Source organism: Notothenia rossii, assembly GCF_949606895.1.
Source record: "Notothenia rossii genome assembly, chromosome: 9".
In the NCBI taxonomy this organism is placed as follows: Eukaryota; Metazoa; Chordata; class Actinopteri; order Perciformes; family Nototheniidae; genus Notothenia; species Notothenia rossii.
In genome coordinates, this window is record NC_136907.1 from 39,886,338 (window position 1) to 39,910,020 (window position 23,683).

General features: G+C 40.6%; 1 long non-coding RNA gene across 1 annotated transcript; it reads left to right on the forward strand.

Moving 5' to 3' along the window:
* Nucleotides 1-21,095: 21,095 nt before the first annotated feature.
* Nucleotides 21,096-22,077, forward strand: LOC307018218. The gene is made up of 3 exons (XR_013802374.1): nt 21,096-21,215; nt 21,719-21,830; nt 22,007-22,077. It is a non-coding gene; the product is annotated as an uncharacterized lncRNA (long non-coding RNA).
* Nucleotides 22,078-23,683: the final 1,606 nt, after the last annotated feature.

Here is a 23,683-nt window from a genome sequence, read left to right on the forward strand (position 1 = left end):
TAGCAGATCTATTTACTGCAATGAAAACACACACACATCTGCTTCAAGCCTGTGTAAGCACACCCTTCTTTTACGAGGGAAACATTCCAGCGTCTGGCCCTATTCCCAAATAAGGGTGTCCCCTTCTCACCTCTCTCTCTATACACAAGGACTTCACCTCAATATATTGGGGGAGGGAAAAGATACTTTGTCCCTTCTAATTCAACACACATGAATATATATAAGGTGACATTAAAAGGAATATACCAGATTGAACTTTCCTGCCATACCACGTTACTTTAATCCTTCAAATAATTCAAATAATCCTTCAATTCCCCCTTTTTGGTCTCGCATTAACGAGACCAACACACATAAGACATTTGAAACAAAACTACTGTCCTTCTTTAATACTGTGTCTGTCCCCCTTCATTAAACCTTTGAGAACAGAAAACAACCTCCAATGACAGTGAAGAAACTATCAGAGTGAGAGCCTGAGTGCCAGACGGCAGCATCCTTGCGTGTTGTTGAATCATCAGGGCCCCCCCTCAGCGGAATACGCCAACAAGGGCAGCTGATAGGGAGGGGGAGATGCGGCCTTTCCTTCAAAGGTGGAACTGATGAATCTGATCAGAGAGAAGTAGACTCCTCTGCTGCCTCGAGAAGTCCCCCAGCCCGCTGATGCCAGCTTCCAAGTCGTCTGCTGTAGGGATGTCCGCGAGGTCCTTCTCCTCCAGTCCGCTGATGCCTGCTTCCAAGTCGTCTGCTGTAGGGATGTCCGCGTTGACGATAGCCAGGTCCATCCTGATGTCCTCCAAGGTCCTAGCCGGAGTGTTCCTCGCCGCACACTGGCTCCAGTAGTACCAGATGTCCCCCTTTGCTCCTCGGCGGACGGCATGAGATGTCCTCTGGGTCACTCTGTAGAGGCCGGAGAACCTGGGGTTGAGTCACGTAGGCCTGACGACCTTCAGCCAGACGAACTCCGCTGTGTCGGCCTCCTGCTCCTCGGGTCCCCCTTTTGGCGTCAGCAACCTGTGTGGAGAAATCTGATACCCACCCCTCAATTCTACGCTCAGTGCTTCTGGGCCCTCAGGTGTTTGACCCACCACTGGTAGGCCGCTTCAGAATTCTAATACTTGGCCTGTGTCAACAAAATAAACCCCAACATCTTCAGGTGAACTAAATAACATATCTCAATAGCTCTGAATTCCTGACAAGCATCTGTGTTATTTTAAATGAAATCCTTGAGATCCCATTTAAAATCTAAATATAATATGAACTGCTAATGTCTCTGGTAATGGAACAAACTAATGTTATGGATTAAAAACAACTAAAATCATGATACTGACAAAGTGAATAATTTCCAGGCGAGGCTGCTTCTACCTGTCACTGCTTGGATATTATCAAGCTGAAAAATGAATACAGAAATCCAACATACTGTCATCAAATGTCTTTCTATTATGACTTTAAATTAAATGTACATCCCCATAATGATCTAAACAGTCTATGGCTTTTACTTCTTTACCAGGCTAGTTACAAGATGTTGTCTAAATTAAATTCTATCTCATTACATTACTATGTTTTAACTTAGCTGTAATATGTTCTTTCTACATTTCAAACCTCAGTTACTTTAATACCTGTTGAAATATTACAAAATTGTTTTCATTATCCCAGTTCACCTTCTCATTCTCATCCTGGAATTACCTCTCTCAGTAGCCCCTTGGCCACTGATTCTGCATCTGTGTTACCTGTTATAACTCAATCAATATTAGAAACATGTCAACATTCATCAAACAGTATCTTATCCCCAGATATGGAGCAGGTTAAATCTAAAACTGTCAATCAATGGTCAGATTGAACATCTGAGTTGGGGCGGCAGGTTTCTTCCAGTCCCTAAATGAAAATATCCCACACTCCCCCTTTTTACACATGTAAACATGTGTAATAAAATCCTGTATGGGAAGAAAACCTTCAGGTAACCAGTGGTTATAAGAAAATACCAAACATCATTCACAAAAGTATATCCATCATCTTTCACAGTAAACACTCCAGGGAAAATAAGTGTTCATTTCCAGCTGGCAGTCCTAAAAGAAACAGAATCTTTAGATTTTAGTTTGAGTTTTACATTTGCAAACCGCCAACTCCTGTGGGAATTAGAAACGGGTCACATGTGCATTTTTCCAAATGCGTGGAATTGTAGGAAACCTGTGTTTCCCATGGAGCTCCAAAATAATGTATTAGTCCAAAGACATGCTCGGTTAGTTATTGTTTTAGAATCATGCAGTTACACTGATCACATGCAGAAATTCATTCACACCCACACTGTCAGGTTGTAAAGTCAAGTTTGGTCAGCCCCAGAGTCAGTCATTGATAGTGCTTTTCTCAAGTCACACTGTCAGTCAGGGTCAAAGGTCATTTGTTCTCAGTTTCATTGGCCATGTTTCGTGCTCTGCAGAGACTTTGATATTTCAGCATAGGCCAGTATCCTTTGTCTACAAAAATCAGTCACATATGGAGCGCCATCATTTATCAATTCCCGATTACCACCTTAAGTCAGATATCTCTAACTTGTCATCGGGACGGCTGCTTCCCACATTTCCTGCAACTTGGTACAAAACTCACTTCATAATAGTACTACTACGACTGCAATTTATTTACAACTAAGTAGTATTAAAATGTCTAAGAAATCTAATTCAGAAACTTGTGTACATAACTATTATCTTAAGTCAAAACATTACTAGGATCTGTGTAGCTCTGCATTTCATAGCTCATTATACTCATTTATCTTCAATTCCGGTCTACTTAAAAACAATGTTAAACTCTTTAGCAGTGTGTGGAACCTTGGGTGTCCGAACATGCAACCATCACCCTTTACTTTACCAAGGATTAAAAACAGTTTCCATCCTAAAGCCCTCCTATGGTAATAACTATGCCACAATGGTGAAATCAATATTGTAACAAATGAGATCACTACTTTATTCACACATGAATAAAAATCTCTTGAAGAATAATTTATTAATATGATGGAAAGATTGAAGAATATGGTTCTACACTGTGCTACTCCAAAACACCCCCTGCTTAAAGTGTAGTGCATATTTCCCTCATGTCTCCCCCTTTAACCCTCAGTGTGTTTTTAGGATGATTTTCTCATTTTACATTAATAGTTTCCTCTTTACTGCTATTTTGAATTTACCAATCGATTAATTCATGGTTAATACCTCTTTTTATCTTTACTTATTTATCAAGTCAATTCAAGTTCTTTAAATGTGGTGTCTTCTATGTGCGTTTTGTGAATAAGTGTTTTTATGTGTAAACTCACTCATTCCCGTTTTCCTTTTCTCCTCCCCTGGTTGTCTCAAGCCGTGACCCCGACCTCCTCACTTCAAATCGACTATGCCAACTCCTCTGATTCTGTCTTCTCTTCAGTCCATCAGCTCTTGAATCCATCCGCTGTAACTGTTTTAGGCAGCCTTTGGCCCAGTCACATCTGCAGCCCACATCATGCCACTGTTCTTGCACTGCTTTGCATTCCATCTCCCCTTTACAGTCTCTCTGCTGCTTCATGGAGGGCGGATTCTGCTCTCATGTCCCCCACTCTGCTCCTGTGCCAAATCTCGTGGCTCAGCTTCATGCCCTGTCTGAGGGACTGATGAGAGTATTTCTGTATGTCAGCAAGCGGTTTGGTTCTGGATGCCTCAGGTGGAGACGGTTCAGCTCCGGTTCTCTGTCTGTTTGATGGAGAAGGAGGAGCCTCCTTTTGGGTTGGGTCTTTTGTCTGCTTGGAGGGACGGGGTCGTAGCCTTTCTAACTCAGAGGGGGAGTCCAGGTCCCGGGACGCATTATCCATAAGAAATCTAGCACACTGAGATTGAATCAATCCAACCCTTTCCACTCTGTCTCTTTCTAATCATACTATCTGTCTTAGTTGCTAAATGCCATCTAAACAACACCATTAATGTCTACTAATGATATTACAAAAACTCCCTCTATAAATTGTTTCATCCATTGTTACATATCTACCCAACCTGACTCTTTCAGGAAACCATTTTCTTCCATAAATTGAAATACCTGTTTCAAGCATCACATATTTCACACACTACGAAAGAACATCTCCATACTTTCTCCAATATTTTAAATCCCACTGTTACTTAGAACAATAGTAAACCTGCAGAGCACACTGATCAGATCACAGTAATATAATTTGACTCAAGTGTATAGGCCCATGTCTACTTTCCATTTCACTTATTACTTTTGGTGAATATTTATTTATACTGTCTAAATTCCTTGTCTATGATGTGCAAAAAGTTAGAGCATAAAAATGTGTTTTTCTCAATGTATTTACACTCCACGGATTCTTGAGTTTACTCATCTCCTAGTGTTGTCGTTCCTAAAAATGTTAGCAAACACAAAACTCCCACTACAACATTTATAGATAAATTGATCTAGCAAAATGAACTCTTTTCTAATTCAAAATGTGGCAAAAGAACAATGATTTGTCTTTCACAAGATGGTGGTCTAACAGAATGACTCTTGACCTCATGGGGTCAAATAGATTTAGCCATGAGGCGGCTGACTTTAAAATGAACTGGGACAAAGAAACCACATGCATGTGGGTACATTATAGTCTAGAAATATAACACAAAACAACACTACTTAAAAATAATAACAATTCAAATGACTTCTGGTGAAAAGCATGAAGAACAAAACAACTTAATCTACTCTCAATGTTCATGTACACCATCACTGTGTATTTAAACAGTAGTTACCGGTTGTATCCTTAATCAAACTATTTCACCATCTTCACTTATTTTAGGTTACTCATTCAACAATATGACATTCTCCCGAATAGTAGTTAACTTTATATAACTTTTACTCTCTATATTTTAGCAACAACCTTACTTTTCTCTCTCTCTCTGTCTACTTTCCAAAACATCTCATTTCTCCTGACCACAAGTTTCTCATAAATCACCCCTTTGTGTAACCGTGTGAGATGGCTGGAGCAAAACCTCGTGCAGGACCTCTGTCATGCTTAAACATTAACAGATTCCCTCTGACAAACTTACAAAAACCTTCTCTTTACTTTCTACTCTTTTGTTCCTGTATTTAATATAATTTTCCCCTTGGAATATAATTAAGTACAATCCTTAGTTAATGACAAATACCATGAAATTCACAACGGAATGCAACGGTATCAATCAGTTCTCAAAGACTATATTTAAATAGCAGCAAATCATTGTTTCTTATTTATTTCAATATATCTACCACTTCAAATCACACCTTGATCTGTTAATTTTCTATGTATTTCACTCCAACTTCAGATCACTAGAGAAAAAAGCAAGCAGACACACTCCGGGCTGCTGCTGCTGCTCTCGAGAGGAAAAAGGGTGGGGGGAACTCTCACAGACAAATACTGACACCCCCTTCTCTCTCCCCTGCTGTAGCTCTCAGCCTCTCCTTTGGAAAAGGGGGGCTTCTTTCAACAATTAACACTTCTGCTATCCTTTTATTCAATTTTTCTGCTTGAACCCACTGTCCTCGTAAGCTCTTAACTCACGCTCCTCTCGTTAAAATGCTCCTTTCATTATGACTTCGTATCTATTCATCTGACTTAGGCTGTTTCTGTTACCAGTAAATATTCACAGACTTCATATCTATTGATCTGACTTACTGTCCTTGTTACCAGTAAATATTCACAACACACCAAAGGATATAGTGAGGCCCGGTCACTTCAGAATGACTTTCTGAAGTTTGCGTTACTCTCCTTTGGATCACTTATAAAAAATAACTCATCTCCAGCCCCGTCGAGCTGTGGATTCGTTATTTTGGGTCAGTCTTATATGGAGACTTAATACAACCAACTGACTACTCTAGACAGTCTAACTGTGGGGACTCAATACCGCCACTTCCAAGCCAGGGACTTTAATACCCTTCTGGCCCGTTAGGAACTTAATATCCTATTTCAACTGTGGGGACTCAATACCGCCACTTTCAAGCCCGGGACTTCAATACCCTTCTGGCCTGTCGGAACTTGATATCCGATTTTAACAACTAAAACACGCATTTGCATTGTTACTATAAAAAACACTGTAAACTTCGTCTGACAACCCTAAAATTTGGAATATGGTCAAATCACAGGTTTCGAATTAAATCGTGTCTGCTCACCTGGTAGCCTATTGTACAGAGCTCTGTTTGTAGTTGTCAGAAGAGGCCGAGATGTTTAGCCCTGGACTATTCCGTCCGCTTGCTGCTGGTGGTCTCTTCCCCGAAAACACCCCACTCAGAAACGTCGGGTCACCATTTGTTGGAGATTTGGAGGATGTTGAAAACCAACCTCGTCTCCGCGTGTCGTTTGATAAGCTGGGTGAATTCGGGAAAAGGGAGGGATTAAGAAACACCAGAATACAAGTTAAACAATAATCTTGCTTTAATGATATACAGTAACGATACAAATACAAAGAAATCACGAAGCACTCTGCAGAGTACTCCGGGCTCAGGTTCTACCCCCGTGTGAGACAGGTCTCAGGAACGGCCGGTGAAAAACAAGAGCGCGAACCAAAGGAAAACACAGGCTTTCATACTAAAACACAGGAGGAGGAGTGTGCCTGCTTTCCCCCAGAGGTCATCTTATTGGCAGAGACCAACACATGGCCTGTCGCACCCAATCAGTGCGACACAGCAGCTTGTAGCCAGCACACACACATCTCCTTTATGGCCCTTTGTCCCTGAGTCCATCTTCCCGCCTCCTGACTGCCACACACAAGTTAAAAGTATGTTTTAAGATATAGTTGTTATAGTTGGCTAAATATACGTAATACATGTTAATTACTTTCATATCAATAACAACGAGGAACACATTACCTATGCTCTTAAGTAGTATTAGAGATGCTTTTCAAATAGTCAAACTTCACACAGGCCTCATATAGCCCTTCCATTTGTTTGAGCTATTGTTCACATCTTTACTTCAAATAAAAGGTTTCACATTGTATATTTCCAGCTTCCTTTACACATACTGCTATTATTAACACAAAGTAACCAACCACACACCTCTATTGAAAACAAGTCGATTCCCCTGACAATTGATATGCTGAAACTCCTCGGAATGCGCTCCCTCCCCCACCTCTCTCGTCCCTGTCATAAAAACTGCTTCCATTTCATATAGAGTAATAAAAGATGTTTAAGCTAATTTCTCCACAATGTTTGTAGCCATTTAGTACCCACACATGAAAGAATAAGAACAGAGGTATAGTTGACCAGTAATCATGTAGCAGATCTATTTACTGCAATGAAAACACACACACATCTGCTTCAAGCCTGTGTAAGCACACCCTTCTTTTACGAGGGAAACATTCCAGCGTCTGGCCCTATTCCCAAATAAGGGTGTCCCCTTCTCACCTCTCTCTCTATACACAAGGACTTCACCTCAATATATTGGGGGAGGGAAAAGATACTTTGTCCCTTCTAATTCAACACACATGAATATATATAAGGTGACATTAAAAGGAATATACCAGATTGAACTTTCCTGCCATACCACGTTACTTTAATCCTTCAAATAATTCAAATAATCCTTCAGGATGTGGTCACAAGATGGAACAGCTCGCTTGACATGCTCGAGCGCTACCTGGAGCAACAACAAGCTATCGCTGCAACGCTACTCAGTGCTGAAGTCAGGCGCAACGCACGCGAGATAGACACTCTGGAAACAGCTGACATCACGGACGCCGAGGACATGGTTCGGCTTCTCTCACCGCTGAAAAAAGCAACCACCGTGCTGTGCGATGAGTCTCGACCTACAGTCTCTCTCATTGTGCCCCTCAAGCACATGATAGAGCAAAGCATGGCACAGTACGATGAGGACTCCTCCACCATCGCCCAAATGAAGAGAGCCATACTGAAGGACTTTACAGACAGATACCAAGGGGAGCAAAACAAGTTTCTGCAAGAGAGCACTGCGTTGGACCCCCGGTTCCGGAGCTTGCACCAGCTAAATGACAGTCAAAGGGAGGAAGTTTTCGACAGGCTGAAGTTGAAAGCCACACAGATGCAGAACCAGGTACATATTTAAATATTCTTTTTGTGTCTGTGTAACTTTTTCAGATAACGTAAGGTGTGTTTGCCTCTGTTGTTTTTGTGAAAAGAAAGATAAGACGTTTTTTTTCTACCTCTGCTTGCTTGCATAGAACCCTAGTGAAACAGAAGGGGAAAGAGCACATGACGCTGAGGAACAATCTCCTCCTTCCAAAAAGACAGCACTCGAAGATCTCCTTTGGGAGTCTTTCAGTAAAGAAGTGCCATGCGCACAGCACAACTCTGGTATCGAGGCTGAAATTGACTTGTACCGCAAAGCGACCTCTATCTTACTCTCTGACTGTCCTCTCGAGTGGTGGAGAGCAGTGTTGGGTGTAACGCGTTACAAAAGTAACGGAGTTACAGTAATATATTACTTTTTGCTGTAACGAAGTAATGTAACGCATTACTAATGAAATGTGGGTAATATATTACCCGTTACAATGCTCAGTAACGCAGTTACAACACATTTTAACCCGAAATTAAATGGTGTTTTGTTTTTTAAGAAATGTATTAACATAGCGAGACATTCCGACACCGGACAAATTGTGCGGGTCGATTAGTAAACCTGGTGTTTACCCTTCAGGCTTCGCGTCGAGATCTTCGGGGAAGTTGAACGTTATGCAACCATTCAAAAAAGAGAACGTAGCGAAAAATACAAACAACAAATTGTGTCAGGTGCGCGTGACCTGCTCCGCTGCGCGTGCATCATTTCCAAAGTGCTTCCACAGCAGTGACACACATCTGATCTGTGGATAATCATTTATACGAAAATGGTTAAAGCAACCATCACTAAACGCCAGCAACACTGCATCTACTGCAGACAGTAGCAACAGGTCAGATGCGGACATCACGTTACCCTCCGTTGTGGACACTAGCTTACTCCCGCCTGACTCACCAGCCCCGGAGCAGCAGTCTTCGTCGCCCGAAACTACGCCGCCCCTCTGCGGCCCGCAGGTGCCAGGTATATCTAAACAACTACCGGCCTGTACAGTGGGGTAAGGCGGTCATTTTGCAGCTTGTGGTATAAAAATAGACAATGGCTAGAATATTCATGTGAAAATAGTACCATATTCTGACATGCCTGTAGAAATGTTGGGTCAAAAATAATGCATACAATAGCCATACTTGTCAACCCTCCCGATTTTCGCGGGAGACTCCCGATTTCATTGCCCTCTCCCGGTTTCCTCCCGGGGTCATATTTCTCCCGCATTTCTCCCGATTTCTGACAAAATCTGATTTAAACACGACTGTTTCCACTCCGACTTTAATACAGCTACACCATTGTTTGGTTTCCATGGTAACACGTCTCTTTAGTAGCGCGCGCAACTCAAAGTCTGAGAGGGTGAGGCAGATATTCACAGAAAACAGAACAAGAATCAACAACTACTCTACTCTCTGCTCACTCCTTTCCTGTAAAATACAGGTCCAACGCACACACATATGCTCCATCAAGGATGGTGCTACAGGCCGCAAGGCAGTGCACTTACAACTACAATAAGCATGTTAATGTTAATCTAACAGCTCCGGCGATCCACTAGCACCGCCCCCCCCCCCCCCTCCAATTTTGCATTTTGAAATGCTCCCGATTTCTGAGGTCTAAAGGTTGGCAAGTATGACAATAGCACAGATGCCTTCACCACGAATGGCTACAAAAATATCTCATATCCCAAGCTTATTATCAACGAGCTGATGTTGCAGCTGAAATGTTCTCCAGGTCACAAAGTCAACCTCACATAATGATGTGATACCAGTTTTCAAGCACAGTAAATATTCTCTTCCCATCGTATATGATGGGACCAAGGTGATGATGTAGTAGGCTACATGGTTTTAATAATACTTTTGCCTTTCAATGTTTGCCATTTCAAACCATGAGCATGGTTTAAATAATATTTGCCTTGATTTACAATATGTTAACCTTCATTATAGTCCTTGACAGCGGTCTGTACTGCTGTATTAACAACATGTCACATGTTAAGAATTTACAATCAGATTTGAGTATTCAACGAAGCCCTGTAATACAATTTGTTAGTAGCCTTAAGGGCCTACACAGTTGTTATGCTACCACATCGCCCTTCACTGGATGCATAATGAGCTGCACTAAACTACATTTTCAGCATTTAAAATACCTAGCTATTCTTTTGCGGTTATTTTGGTGAAAGTAACTAAAAAGTAACTAAAGTAGTGTAACGCATTACATTTCAGAGACAGTAATATTGTAATGTAACTTATTACTTTCAAAAGAGAGTAATGAGTAATATGTAATATATTACATTTTGGAAGTAACTTGCCCAACACTGGTGGAGAGACAGTGCAAAGTGTTACCCACTGCTGTCCCCCATGGCCAAAGCATATCTCTCTGTCCCAGCCACATCAGTGCCGAGTGAGAGAGTTTTTTCCACAGCAGGGGATATTGTAAACGCCCAAAGATCCCAGCTTCTACCTGGAAATATTGACATGCTCATCTTTCTGAAAAAAAACCTGTCTGATTATTGAATGTTCTTGTTTATTTGCACAAAGAAAATGCATACTTTTGTTTGGTAGTACTTGTTCTTGTTCCAGTCTGTTACTGTTTTGACACTTTAAATGTGCTACTATACTAAAATGCTGTACAAATCAGATTTATTATTTAATACAGAAAACATTTTGGAGTAAAAAAATGTATCAATATATCGCGATAAATATCGTACCGTGGACTTGTTATCGCGGTATTACCGTGAGTTCTTGGTATCGTTACATCCCTACATACAACTATTTTTTAAATCAATAAAAACATTTTCTAAATCCATAAAGCATTTCAATTAATATTGGGAGTCATGTCGTTACTTTGTTGAGAATGTGGCCATGTAATAAGCGGGATAATTTGCAGCGACTTGTTCCTTATGGGGAAAATAACACCAGCCATGCAGATCAAGATCCCTCCGCTGCGCGTTGGGATCCTGATCTGCCCACGAGGCTCCATTCAAATATAAATATTTTTAGTGAATTACTGAGTTTAGGCACGTTAATAACGTTTTAATGAAGTTGAATACAGTATATTTATATTTGTCAGTGATTTAATGTCAGGTTTTCCTTCTATAAAACAGCTGTGGGCAGCAGTGAGTGTCACTGATATGAATTCATAGATCAAGGCAGACTGGTGCACACACTCTCCTGTCCTACCAACATTGGCAAAAAGTGTATTAGGCTATGTTGTTACATCGTTTCAGATGTTATGTTTCAGTTGTGCTCTGTCTATGTTAAAAAGCCTCAGTCACCTTAATTCATGTAATAAAAACATCTCAGGTCAGTAACACTCAAAGCTAAATGTGCAATACCATGTTCAGCTATGTTACTATTTATAATGTTATTGTTGTTACATCAGAAGATGTACATATTGGAATGATTTCTTAACCTACAGTAGGCTATTTTGTACAATGTGTGTTGGAAGGATTTATTAAATTACTATGAATATTGTCATTGTTGAAGGCTTTTAGAGAAGCGTGCATTATAAGCCTGAATTATATAACATGTTATACCTAAAAACATAAAAGCCACAATAAATCACAATTATTCTAGTTCTTTTTACCTCCCGTATTGCTTTCAAACCACCAGCTTTTATGGTGTTGTCACTAACTGTAAACTTGTCACTCAGAGTAACCTACAGTTAATTTAGCTGCTGTAGAAGAAAGATCAGGGGGGGAGGGGGAGGAGAGAGCTGTGGTTGATGGGCCATGAGTTGTGTAAATACACAGCTGAGAGCTGCCGTTTCATTCAGACTGTTTAAAAAACAGTAACAAAGGACTATTTTTCTTAGCGGATGCATGTCAATCTGTACATCCAGCGTACTGTATCTGACTTTATTTCACATGAGCTCCAGTGTGGAACCCCACTGCACCCCCTGGTGGATCAATGATCCATTGCAGCTGGCTTCATTATAATTACATTTATCTATCACAGGGGCGGTCTCAAGTCAAGCTTGAGGTTTTCCCTTGAGCAAGGGCAGATCACGTACCAATCACGGCCCTCGCGTTTCAAACTGTCGGAAATGAAGCGCTACATCTGTATTTTATTTGTGTCACAGTAGGGACATGTACAATGTGTGTACAAAAGTCACATATGAAAAAGATTGGCAAGTTAATAAAGAAATTCAAGTACATGTTGCAACAAGTCCTCCAACTAATACGACCAAATAGGTCGATTGTTTTCCGACCCATTAATACGACCCACAGCAGCGTTTTCAATCAATATCTTTCCCCCTATATATTTCTAGCAGCAGTTTATTACGACCTATTGTCACGTTTTAAATTTAGTAACTCCCTGCGGATCGTAATCCCGTGAACTTTAACCTTGCGCATCATTAAAAGTGCGACGAGCAAGAAGAAGAAGAAGAAGAAGAAGAAGAAGAAGAAGAAGAAGAAGAAGACTCCGAGCTGTCCGACTTTAGGCGAGCTTTTTGAGACGTCTGAGGCGAGAGAACCGGAAGTGGTAAAATGCTAACTCATCAGGGTATTTTGGACTCGTCACTGCATCACTGACAACATCCATTTATTTCCTACAGACAAGCTAATAAAGGTGAGTAGCCAGATATCAAAAGGATTTTTATTTTGGGATATGTATTATGTTGTTTTATTTTGTCGTCTAGTACAGTGACTAAGATTACTATGTTTACCTAGGAATAATGATAGCAAAGCTAAGTGTGAGCATGGAAGTTATGTGATCCATCGGTTCATGCGGTTGATCCAAATGTTATCACATGTCAAATTCTTTATAACTATATTAAATACTATTTATGTATTAAGTGAAGAGTCATCAGGGGTGTAATGCTCCGGTGTTACCGAATAAGATGTGGGGCGAACAACTGGTGATATTCTTTAACGGTAGGCAGATGTATCAGAGGCGTGGCCTTTGTCGAATAACCAGGAAATACACATTTCGATCGCTTCTTCTGTCGTTTACATAAATCTTTTGGTATATTTGGCTCCATAGGAACAATTTGATGCACATTCAGTACCAGTGTGTGAGGTTGTGGTTGTGATGCCGATATGCGGACGCGTACAGCGAGGACTACAAAAACACACATGAGGTGACTGGGGATGTGTGTTCAAAACATTGCAAGCTTGAATAAATCATTTAAAACATTTATTTTTGCCAGACTTATTTCTGAATATCATTCTTAATGTGATACCAAGTCCACTTGATACCTGTGCATACCTTCAGACAGCCTACAAGTGAAGCACACGTTGTTTACTCACAGTTTGAAAGCAGCGTGGAGAAGTCTTCAGCTGTGGAGCTGTGATCCGCCCCGGATAAACTGCGATACGACTTCTGTGGCTTGTTCTTGTTGTCAGTCTTATATTTGTATCATGTATCGTTATTAATATGATGTCGAGTTGATTTGAGACCCGTTTATACTTTCATACCATCTGTTAGTGAAACATACAGTCTGTCTGAGTTGTTTAAACCTATCTCCAACGCAGCGTGGAGAGCTGTGGTAAACAGTGATCCGCTCAGATTAAACTGTGATACGACTTCTGTGGCTATCAACCAGCGATCATGTTTAATATTAAAGACTACACACATGTATCCCTTATCAAAACGGTATTCTGCACTTTGCCGCACTTATTCAGGTCAAATTTGACTGTTTACTCGTTTTGCAAAGATAGAAGCAGAAATGTCATTGCTACATTTGCAGGGATATTTAGAATTTAAAATGCTGCTTGATCGTTAATTTTGTTCTCGGCAAACAATATTATGAGCTCTATTCAAAATATTATTCAGTGTCCATCGACATGAAAATAACAAAAAAGTTCATGCTGGACTCAAACCCGAGTCCCAATAGCAAAAATCCCTAGTGCCATGCGCGTAATTTTTTTAATTTATTTTTTTTATCTTTTATTATAGAAAATCATTACATATTCAAATCACAATGCCCTCCATATGGGGTCCCACTTGAAATCAATACACAAAAATATCACTTCTTCAACATTTAAATCACAAGCAATAGGACATATTGATGTCCCCATCAGGCCATCTACATTTCAAAATTGTAATACACACTCCCCTCCTTCACTTCAATGAGTGAACATCCCTCTACAAATACATCCACAAATGCCACCCTTCCCATGTGTATATATAGCAGTCCAATGTCCCTCTTTACACTTCTCACCATTATGTCCCAGACACTGACCAGTCTCTCTTCATAGTGTGCAATGTTCCTCCTGACCTTGACAGCATATCTTGCGTGACTCAGTACAAAATTCAGGAGACCCACATTACATTCATCCATCTTCCCCCTCCAACCAAACAGCCACAGCTCCTTCCACTCCATTTCCCTCACAATCCCCCTACTCCAACATCTCTCAATCAACTCTTTCAGTCTCCCAAAATACCCACCCAACTCACTACATTCAACAAACTCATGCATACAGTTCTCAACCTCCACTTTACAGACATCACATTCCTTTTTCACTTCCCCATCAAACATGCTGATGATGAGATTATTGTACACCCTATTATGCCTTAAAAGAAAATCAAAATCCTCGCATTCCACACTGTTCCCCATAACCCTCAGATTCCCCCATATCCCTTCCACTTCCAAACCCTTCACTACTTCCCCCCACACTTTTTCCGCTGCCGGCCTCCTCACGTTTTCTTTGGCCAACATCCCATAAATTGTTTTGGACCTCACTTTCCCCAACTCACACAGTTTGTCCCCTTCACCCACATACAGTTTCACCTCATTCACGCTCTCACCTCCTCCTTCAAGCTCACCCTCTATCATCCTTCTCCATTCATCCGGCATTCCTTCCTTTATTCTTTCCATTACATTCTCAGCTGTGCCAGCCCCCATCACCAACTCCTTTTCCCTTACCTCATCTACCACCACCTGAGCCCTCATAAACCCTGGGACGAATTCATACACCAATTCCCTTAGTGTCCTGAACCCAGCCCTCCACATGGGCAAATTAAAAATACCTCCACCCACACCCTTGATTCGTGGATTCAGGAAGATGGGCTGTTTCCACACCTGCCTTGCATTCTCACATTCATACTTCACTTTGGGTAAGAAAGAGCCCCAGGCACTCACTACCTCCCTCTGAAATTCACTTAAGCCACTCATGTCTCCCTTTCTTATTTTCATAAAAATGGCACTATCACCGCACCCCCCACATTTCTCCAGTGACTCCCTCATAAAATCCTTCCATATAAAAACCTTTTCTTTATTTAGGTATTTGATCATCACTTTGATCCTTATAGCCCTCAGTTTCCTCTCCAGGCTCACCAACTTTAGGCCTCCATCTCTGTAGTCGTTTTCCATTACCTCTCTCGCGATTCTAACCCCCTTCCCACCCCATATAAACTCGCTTATTATTTTGTCTATCTCCTTTATTACCCTCCCCGGTACATCCAGCACGTTCATTACATACACCAGTTTACTAATTATGAGCCCATTTATCACTATTATTTTGCCCCTTAACTTCAACCTTCTTCCCCTCCAGAATCTCAAGGTTTTCCTGATTCCCTCTATGATACCCTCGTACTGTATATCCCTACCTACCCTATCCTTTATCCCCAGATTAATTCCTAGCACTCGAAAATACTCCCTATTCTCCTTAAGCCCTATCTCCACCTTCCCTACCTTCCCCCCCCCTAACACCATATAATCCGACTTGTCTATGTTGACCTTAGCTCCTGACGCCTCTCCATATGTCTTCATGCCCTCGAATATCCCTTTTATACTGCCCATGTCCCTCACTGTTACAGTAGTGTCGTCTGCATATTGAAAAATCAGACTCACTCCCCCACCTGGCACCTTCACTCCCTCAATGTTTGCATCCTGCATCAACAAAGTCGCGAGCGGCTCCGCAGAGAGTGCATACAGCATTGCTGAAAGAGGGCACCCTTGCCGGACTGATCTCCCCAGCTTGAACACATTAGTGACTATCCCATTAACCTTCACACAGCTCACCGCCCCAGCATAGATCCTCTTGATCCACCCTACTAACCCTTTCCCAAACCCCGCTCTCTCTAACACCCGAAACAAATATGTGTGATTGACCCTGTCGAACGCCTTATTTAGGTCCAGGCTAACAACCACCCCTCCTATTCCTTTTTTCATGTGCTCTATTGTGTCCCTTATACTACTCACCGTGTCACTAATATCTCTCCCTGGTATACTGTACGCCTGCGTGCCACCCACAACCGTCCCAATCACCCTCTTTAACCTATTGGATAATACCCGAGCCAGAATTTTATAATCAGTATTTAACATGCTTAGAGGCCTATAGTTTTCCAATTTGTCCCTACTTCCCTGCGCGTTATGAGTGAGCCACGGGTCAATACGATGTATCTTATCATCACAGGTTAGTTTCACTGCGGTCAAGCCAGCCGTCTTTCACTTTTGCGTGGTCAAACCAGCCGCCCCTGTATTTTGAGTGCGCGATTAGTTACAGGTTTACGGTCATGCAATAAAACAACCCTGGGAAGCTGGATTTCAAAGTAAAGGATGACATGTGGTTCATTTCTATTATTTGCGATTGAGGAACAGGGTAATTTATGAGAATAATTTTAGGACTTATTGCTTCATAAACTTGTTGCACAAATACTATGAACTACTTTTACTGTGTACTTTTTGAGAATGGCAAAATTCCCTCCAGAGAACAAGAATGAGCATTTTTGTCAACTTTAATGTGGTCTAAAAAACATTTCTTCCATAAGTAGTTTATTAGTCTGCCATGTTTGTACTCAGTACTTCTTAGACTACTTGTACAAATAATATGAACTACTTTTACTGTGTACTTTTTGAGTAATTTGAGTTTCAAAGTCCCCTCCAGAGAACAAGAATGACCACATTAAAGTTGACAAAAATGCTCATTCTTGTTGTCTGGAGAGGACTTTGAAACTCAAATTACTGAAAAAGTAAACAGTAAAAGTAGTTCATATTATGTTTGCAAGTAGTCTAAGAAGTAGTAAGTACAAACATGGCAGATCCATAAACTACTTATGGAAGAAATGTTTTTTAGACCAAATTAAAGTTGACAAAAATGCTCATTCTTGTTGTCTGGAGAGGACTTTGAAACTCAAATTACTCAAAAAGTACACAGTAAAAGTAGTTCATATTATGGTTGCAAGTAGTCTAAGAAGTACTAAGTACAAACATGGCAGACTCATAAACTACTTATGGAAGAAATGTTTTTTATCCCACGTCAAAGTTAGACAAAAATGCTCATTCTTGTTGTCTGGAGGGGACTTTGAAACTCAAATTGCTCAAAAAGTACACAGTAAAAGTAGTTCATATTATTTGTGCAAGTAGTCTAAGAAGTACTAAGTAAAAACATGGCAGTTACATAAACTACTTATGGAAGAAATGTTTTTTAGACCACATTAAAGTTGACAAAAATGCTCATTCTTGTTCTCCGGAGAGGACTTTGAAACTCAAATTACTGAAAAAGTACACAGTAAAAGTAGTTCATATTATGTTCGCAAGTAGTCCTAGAAGTATTAAGTACAAACATGGCAGTTTCAGAAACTACTTATGGAAGAAATGTTTTTTATCCCACGTCAAAGTTAGACAAAAATGTTCCTTCTTGTTCTCTGGAGGGAATTTTGCCATTCTCAAAAAGTACACAGTAAAAGTAGTTCATAGTATTTGTGCAACAAGTTTATGAAGCAATAAGTCCTACAATTATTCTGATAAATTACCCTGTTCCTCAATCGCAAATAATAGAAATGAACCACATGCCATCCTTTACTTTGAAATCCAGCTTCCCAGGGTTGTTTTATTGCATTACCGTAAACCTGTAACTAATCGCGCACTCGAAATACAGGGGCGGCTGGTTTGACCACGAAAAAGTGAAAGACGGCTGGCTTGACCGCAGTTTATTTTCTCACATGAACATTGTTAAAAGAGTCAGAACAATTCAACCCGATCATCTTTTATAATGTGAGCGAATGTATGTACACTTTAAGCCATATAATATAAATATTATAGTAGGCATTTGCTTTGAAATAGTACTGACTGAGCATCATTAAGACCCACCGAGATCAGATATCCTAGTTTATCAGCCTGCGAGCCTACATTATGTTGTGATAAGTGGTCATTTTACGTATTATGTATTCTCGTGCACACATTAAGTTCACATATGCAAATCAGGCCATGTGTTTCGTTATGTAGTAGCTATAATCATCACCTGTCGTGGAAATACCACAATAACAAGGAATTAATATTACCAAGTTACACAGAAATAGATAAAACACATGAGAAAAAAGACCACATGGATAAAAGCATACACGTTAAGTTAAAAACGAAAACATGTTAACAACAATGTGACAAAGTATGAATATGTTTCTAGTTCTCAACGTGTTCTCATGTGAGTACCCTCGAAATGTAACCAAGTAAACAGTCACATCTTATCTGGATAAGTGTGACAAAGTGCAGAATACCGTTTTGATAAGGGATCAATGTGTGTAGTCTTTAATATTAAGCATGATCGCTCAGGGCCGTGGGAAGTAGGGGTGCTGAGGGTGCTGCAGCACCCCCTGGTGGAGGACAGGGAATCTGCACTTCCACAAGATATAATAAAAAAAAAACGAATTTTCAGCCTTGATGTAACAACATTCATAATTAAGTAAAGATAACACCCTTTTCCCCGGTTACATTTTCCATTTGCCCCGTACGATGGGCGCTGTGAGTGATGAAGTGGGGGATGTTGGCTTAGCAGGCGCCCGCAGCTCACAGCCAAAGTGAGAGAGATAGAGAGAGGGGATACCGCGGTACCGGCTGGGATTGTTGTTAGCTTCTGCTGCGCTAACGGATATAAGAAGTTGTTTCTACAATAATGTGGAGGGAGAGTCCTCTCCTGTCAGACTGAGAGGCTCAGTGAGGTAAAGGACTCTGAGGGCTTAGATAGTTCACTTTAGTCGAAGTTATCTCAGTGGGTCTCAAACGTTTTGATCACAATTTATGTAAACAAATATTTCCAAGGCACACCTTTATAATTATTAGGATAAATAAAAACAGGTTTGAAATCATTCCAATGTATACTATAGGACAGTAAACCAAAAATATCGTTTAAAACTGGAGAGATTTTAAAATATACATAAATAAATAAATGTTAACTTGTAAAATAAGATATGAATGAACAACACAAATAAAATAAGTTACATTTATTTGTTATTGGCTATGGTAGGTTATTGGAAATGTTCACATACTTATTTGATTGATAAAATGCAAACCGATCTTTTTCATATGGGTGTTTAGAGTTGTACCCCCTAGATCAGTCTCTAATTGGGCGCTCAAAGTGCACCAAATTGAAGCATTTGACTTTAAAATGTTCAAAAAATCTTCCCGGGGGGGTACCCCCGGACCCCCCTAGAGGATGTGAAGTCCACCCCTCCAATTAAAACATGTTATAATATATAATAAATTTGAAGCCTTGTTATATAAGCTGTCCAACATGTCAATATATTTCTCTTTTTGCAGTGTAGTGGTCTTTTGTAGAGGTTTTTCATTGCCAGCTAAAATATTGCCTTATAGGGCAGCACATTGGTCAGAACCAGCCCTTGTGTCATCCCCACAGCACCCCCCATTTGAAACATGTTCCCACGGCTATGTGATCGCTGGTTGATAGCCACATAAGTCGTATCACAAGTTATCCTGGGCGGATCACAGCTCCACAGCTGAAGACTTCTCCACGCTGCTTTCAAACTGTGAGTAAACTATGTGTGCTTCACTTGTAGGCTGTCTGAAGTACAGGTCTCAGATGGACTTGGTATCACATTAAGAACGATATTCAGTAATAAGTCTGGCAAAAATAAATGGTTTAAATGATTTATTCAAGCTTGCAATGTTTTGAACACACATCCCCAGTCACCACGACGCTGAAGTTGGCTTCCGATTCAGACCATCCGATTCGGCAGTTAAGGGGAAAGTTAAGAGACATTTCATTTACAGCGCTGAGTGAACAATCCTCCGTGTTTGAACATCTTAAATCGCTGCATAGCCGATTTATTTGGACTGGATTATCCCAGAGAGTCTAAAGATTCTTTATAACATGGTTTTAGATTTGTGAAATCTTAATTCTATTTGTGAAAATACAAAAAAGGGAGATTTCAGTGCTTTTTAAAAAAATCTAGACCACATTAGACCAGGTCCTGATCTAAAACCACTATACCTAGGCTCATCAAATCTGGACTGGATTATCCCAGAGAGTCTAAACACTCTTTATAACGCAGTTTGAGATTTGTGAAACCTTAATTCTATTTGTGAAAATACAAAAAAGGGAGATTTCAGTGCTTTCAGCAGCTAGCTTAATACAAAGAGGGGTTTTGTGCTTCATTGCAAACTTTTCTTACAAATGTGTGTTAATCTACCTTAAACTGTAGGGACAGTTTGTTTCTACTCAACTATACAGACCATTGTTGAGGAGATGCAAAACATAGTGTACATTAATTGGGTCCAACAAATACCTTGAGTAATGTTACTTTGCTGCTAAAAATTAAACATCATTATCAGATGAGGACATCACCAAAGTGTGTGAGTCTGTCAGGGGATTTGATCTGTTCTCTGCATGTCGTACACACTGCTCTGGTATTACTTATCTTGTAAAATGTAAGTCTCTCGCTCTTGTCATCGTTCAGGCTTTGCATTTGAACTCCTATGACTGGTTGCTGACTTGAAGGGAACGACTTCCTGGCCTTCCTGACATCCAGGAAAAAGGTGAGATTCTAATACATTTGAATGCCAAAAGCAAGTTATTGTTTTTAACTTTTTAAATATGATTGTTTTGGGGCATTTCTGTTTTATTGGACAGAGGCAGTAGATATCTACAGGAAAAAGTGGAGAGGGAGGAGATGATATGCAGCAAAAGGCCCAGCCGGATGGTTGCTGCTCCGTGTGGAATATGTTCTATCAGGTAAAGCACTTTGGTACCCAGTTATTTATGGTATTGAGTTTGAATTTATCCTTTGGAATGTAATTTCCAACAGTGCATTGTAAAGACCGAAAGATGTAAAGCTTGACATGATTTGGTCTTTTACTTAAGAGGATGTTTGTCCTCCTGTCTTGTCTTATTTCCTTATCTTTCTTTCAGGTGTAACATCTATCAATGGTTGTACATGACAGAGACCTCCTCCACCTCTTTGCTGTCTTACTAGTCAATCCTTCTGATCAGGTCCTTTCCTAAATAGTGGTACGTTTTACAGTTCAGTGTACGTTAATTTAGCAACTTAATGCTTTACCGCTGTTGAATAAACCCTATATTGCTAGTCATTTTATTAAAACTACGATTTGTAACTTTTTGATTCCAATTACAATAATCTTTTTGTTATAATTGTAAAACATATCTTAATATCCATCAGCAATCAATACAACAAATCATCCAACACCAAATATAAGAAATCAGGACCTATTTCTTTTTATACAACAGCATGTTTTGGGACTGCTCATTGATGTCATCAAGAGCCATTGAGTCTCCCTTTTGTAGTCGGCCTCTTAGAATGTTTATCATTTCTTTGTCTCTTAACATTCCTATAATAATTAGTTTTTTTATTGTTGATATTGTTTTGTTCTTTATTTTTGTTGTGAGAATCACTTTGCAATTATTGTGTAAGTGCTATAGTTATACTAATATTATTGTTGTTACCATCATTACTATTATTAAAATTGTTTTCTTTGTTTTCTTTATCGCTGCAGAAAGGATCATGCCAGCCCACATCAAACACCTGATCAAGAGCTTGTGAACCTCACTGCTGCGGACACCTGTGTGATATTCGACTCTGACTGGAACCCTCAAAATGACCTGCAGGTACGATATATATATCTGCTCTGTCTGTCCTAAAGATAGTTCAATAGGGCTACAACAACAACAGTCTTTCCGTTTATTCCCTCGGTTCTTTAAGTGTATATTTTCCCATTTAATGCTTAAAAATGTTGAACAGCAGCTGATGCTCTTTTGACCCCTCTTTTAATTTTTTATTTCAGGCTCAAGCTCGGTGTCATTGTTTTGGCCAGTCTAAGGCGGTGAAGGTGTACCGCCTGATCACTAGAAACTATGAGAGGGAAATGCTGTATAAAGCTAGTCTGAATCTCGGGCTGGACCGTGCTGTCCTGCAGAGCATGAGTGGGAACAAAGAAGGCAACAACAATGGGGTGAGAAAAAGAAAGTCTGTCATATTTCTAGATGCCAAGTCATTTTTGGGTCAGTCGCTGTTGCAGTACGCTTAGTTTAATTTCGAAAATTGTTTTCTAAATCCACTTGTGTAAATGTCTCTCTGCGTCGCCTTTAGCCGGTCCAGCAGTTCTCCAAGAAGGAGATCGAGGACCTGCTGAGGAAAGGAGCCTACGCCGCCATCATGGACGAGAACGACGAAGGCAATCGCTTCTGCGAGGAGGACATCGACCAGATCCTGCAGCGAAGAGCCACCATCATCACCATCACCAGGTATGTTCTTAGCAGCACTAGCCACTTGCTCTTTGTGAGACACCAAGTACTTGGTTATTTGAAATGTAATATTGATGATGTAATAATTAAAACTAGGGATGGGTACCAAGCCCCAGTATTAACGGGGCCCCAGGGCTGAATTATTAAAGACCACTGTACCGTTAAGGTCCAACGTTATCGATCTTTTTATCGGTACTGGAGACATTTCAAAAATAGATGTCATATGTACTATATCTACATACAAATGATATCACAGTCTTACTACAAAAAAAAGACTACAAAATGCGTCTAAGACTTATTTTCGATATTTCCAATCCAGACGAGAGATCTCTCTCCCCTGTCGGTGTGCGAGGGGGTAGGGCAGTTTAGTTTTAGTTAGAGAGGAGGGTTTCTGCAGCAGAGTTTGGAGGCAGGAGTTGGAACGAGTCAGAGGAAGGGAGGGCTGAGAGCTCCAATGAGGCAAAGGTAGAGGGGGAGAGGGAACGAAGGTTGCGGCGGACAGGTGCAGAATTAGAAGAGATTAGTTAGTTTTGTTTGGAAAGGGGTAGAGAGAATGAAATGAAGAAGTGATCGGATGTGTGGAGTGGGTTTACAGAGAGGTCAGAAGTAGGGCAGTTCCTTAAGAATATGAGATCAAGGACATTGCCAGCGTTATGAGTTGGTGGGGATGGAGACAGTGAGAAAGCAAAGGCGGTTAAAAGAGATGTTAGTTCAGCTATCTTCCCTGTCTGGAGGTTGAAGTCTCCGAGAAGTACAGCGGGAGGGTCAGTTTCAGGGATGTGTGAGAGGAGATTATCTAACTCCTCCAAGAAGTCCCCCAAGGCGCCTGGTGGACGGTAGAGAACAACAATGGTTAATTGTATAGGATGGGTTACTGTGACGGCATGGAATTTAAAGGTGGAAGGAGTGAAGTTCGGTAGCTTGAAGAGGGAAAAGCTCCAGTTGGGAGAGAGCAGGAGACCAGTGCCACCTCCTCTGCCAGAGGGTCTGGGTGTGTGGGAGAAGGAATATGCTGTGGAGAGAGCTGCTGGGGTGGATGTGTTGGATTGAGTAATCCAGTTCTCAGTGAGAGCAAGGAAATAATTTAAATAAAAAATGAAAGTGAAACTTATGCTCGTCACCCTCTCCCTCCGGTCCACATTAATACAAATGATCCCAATACGTATGATTGCATGAACTATGAAAATATCTTAAAATCAATACAAATGTATTTATTA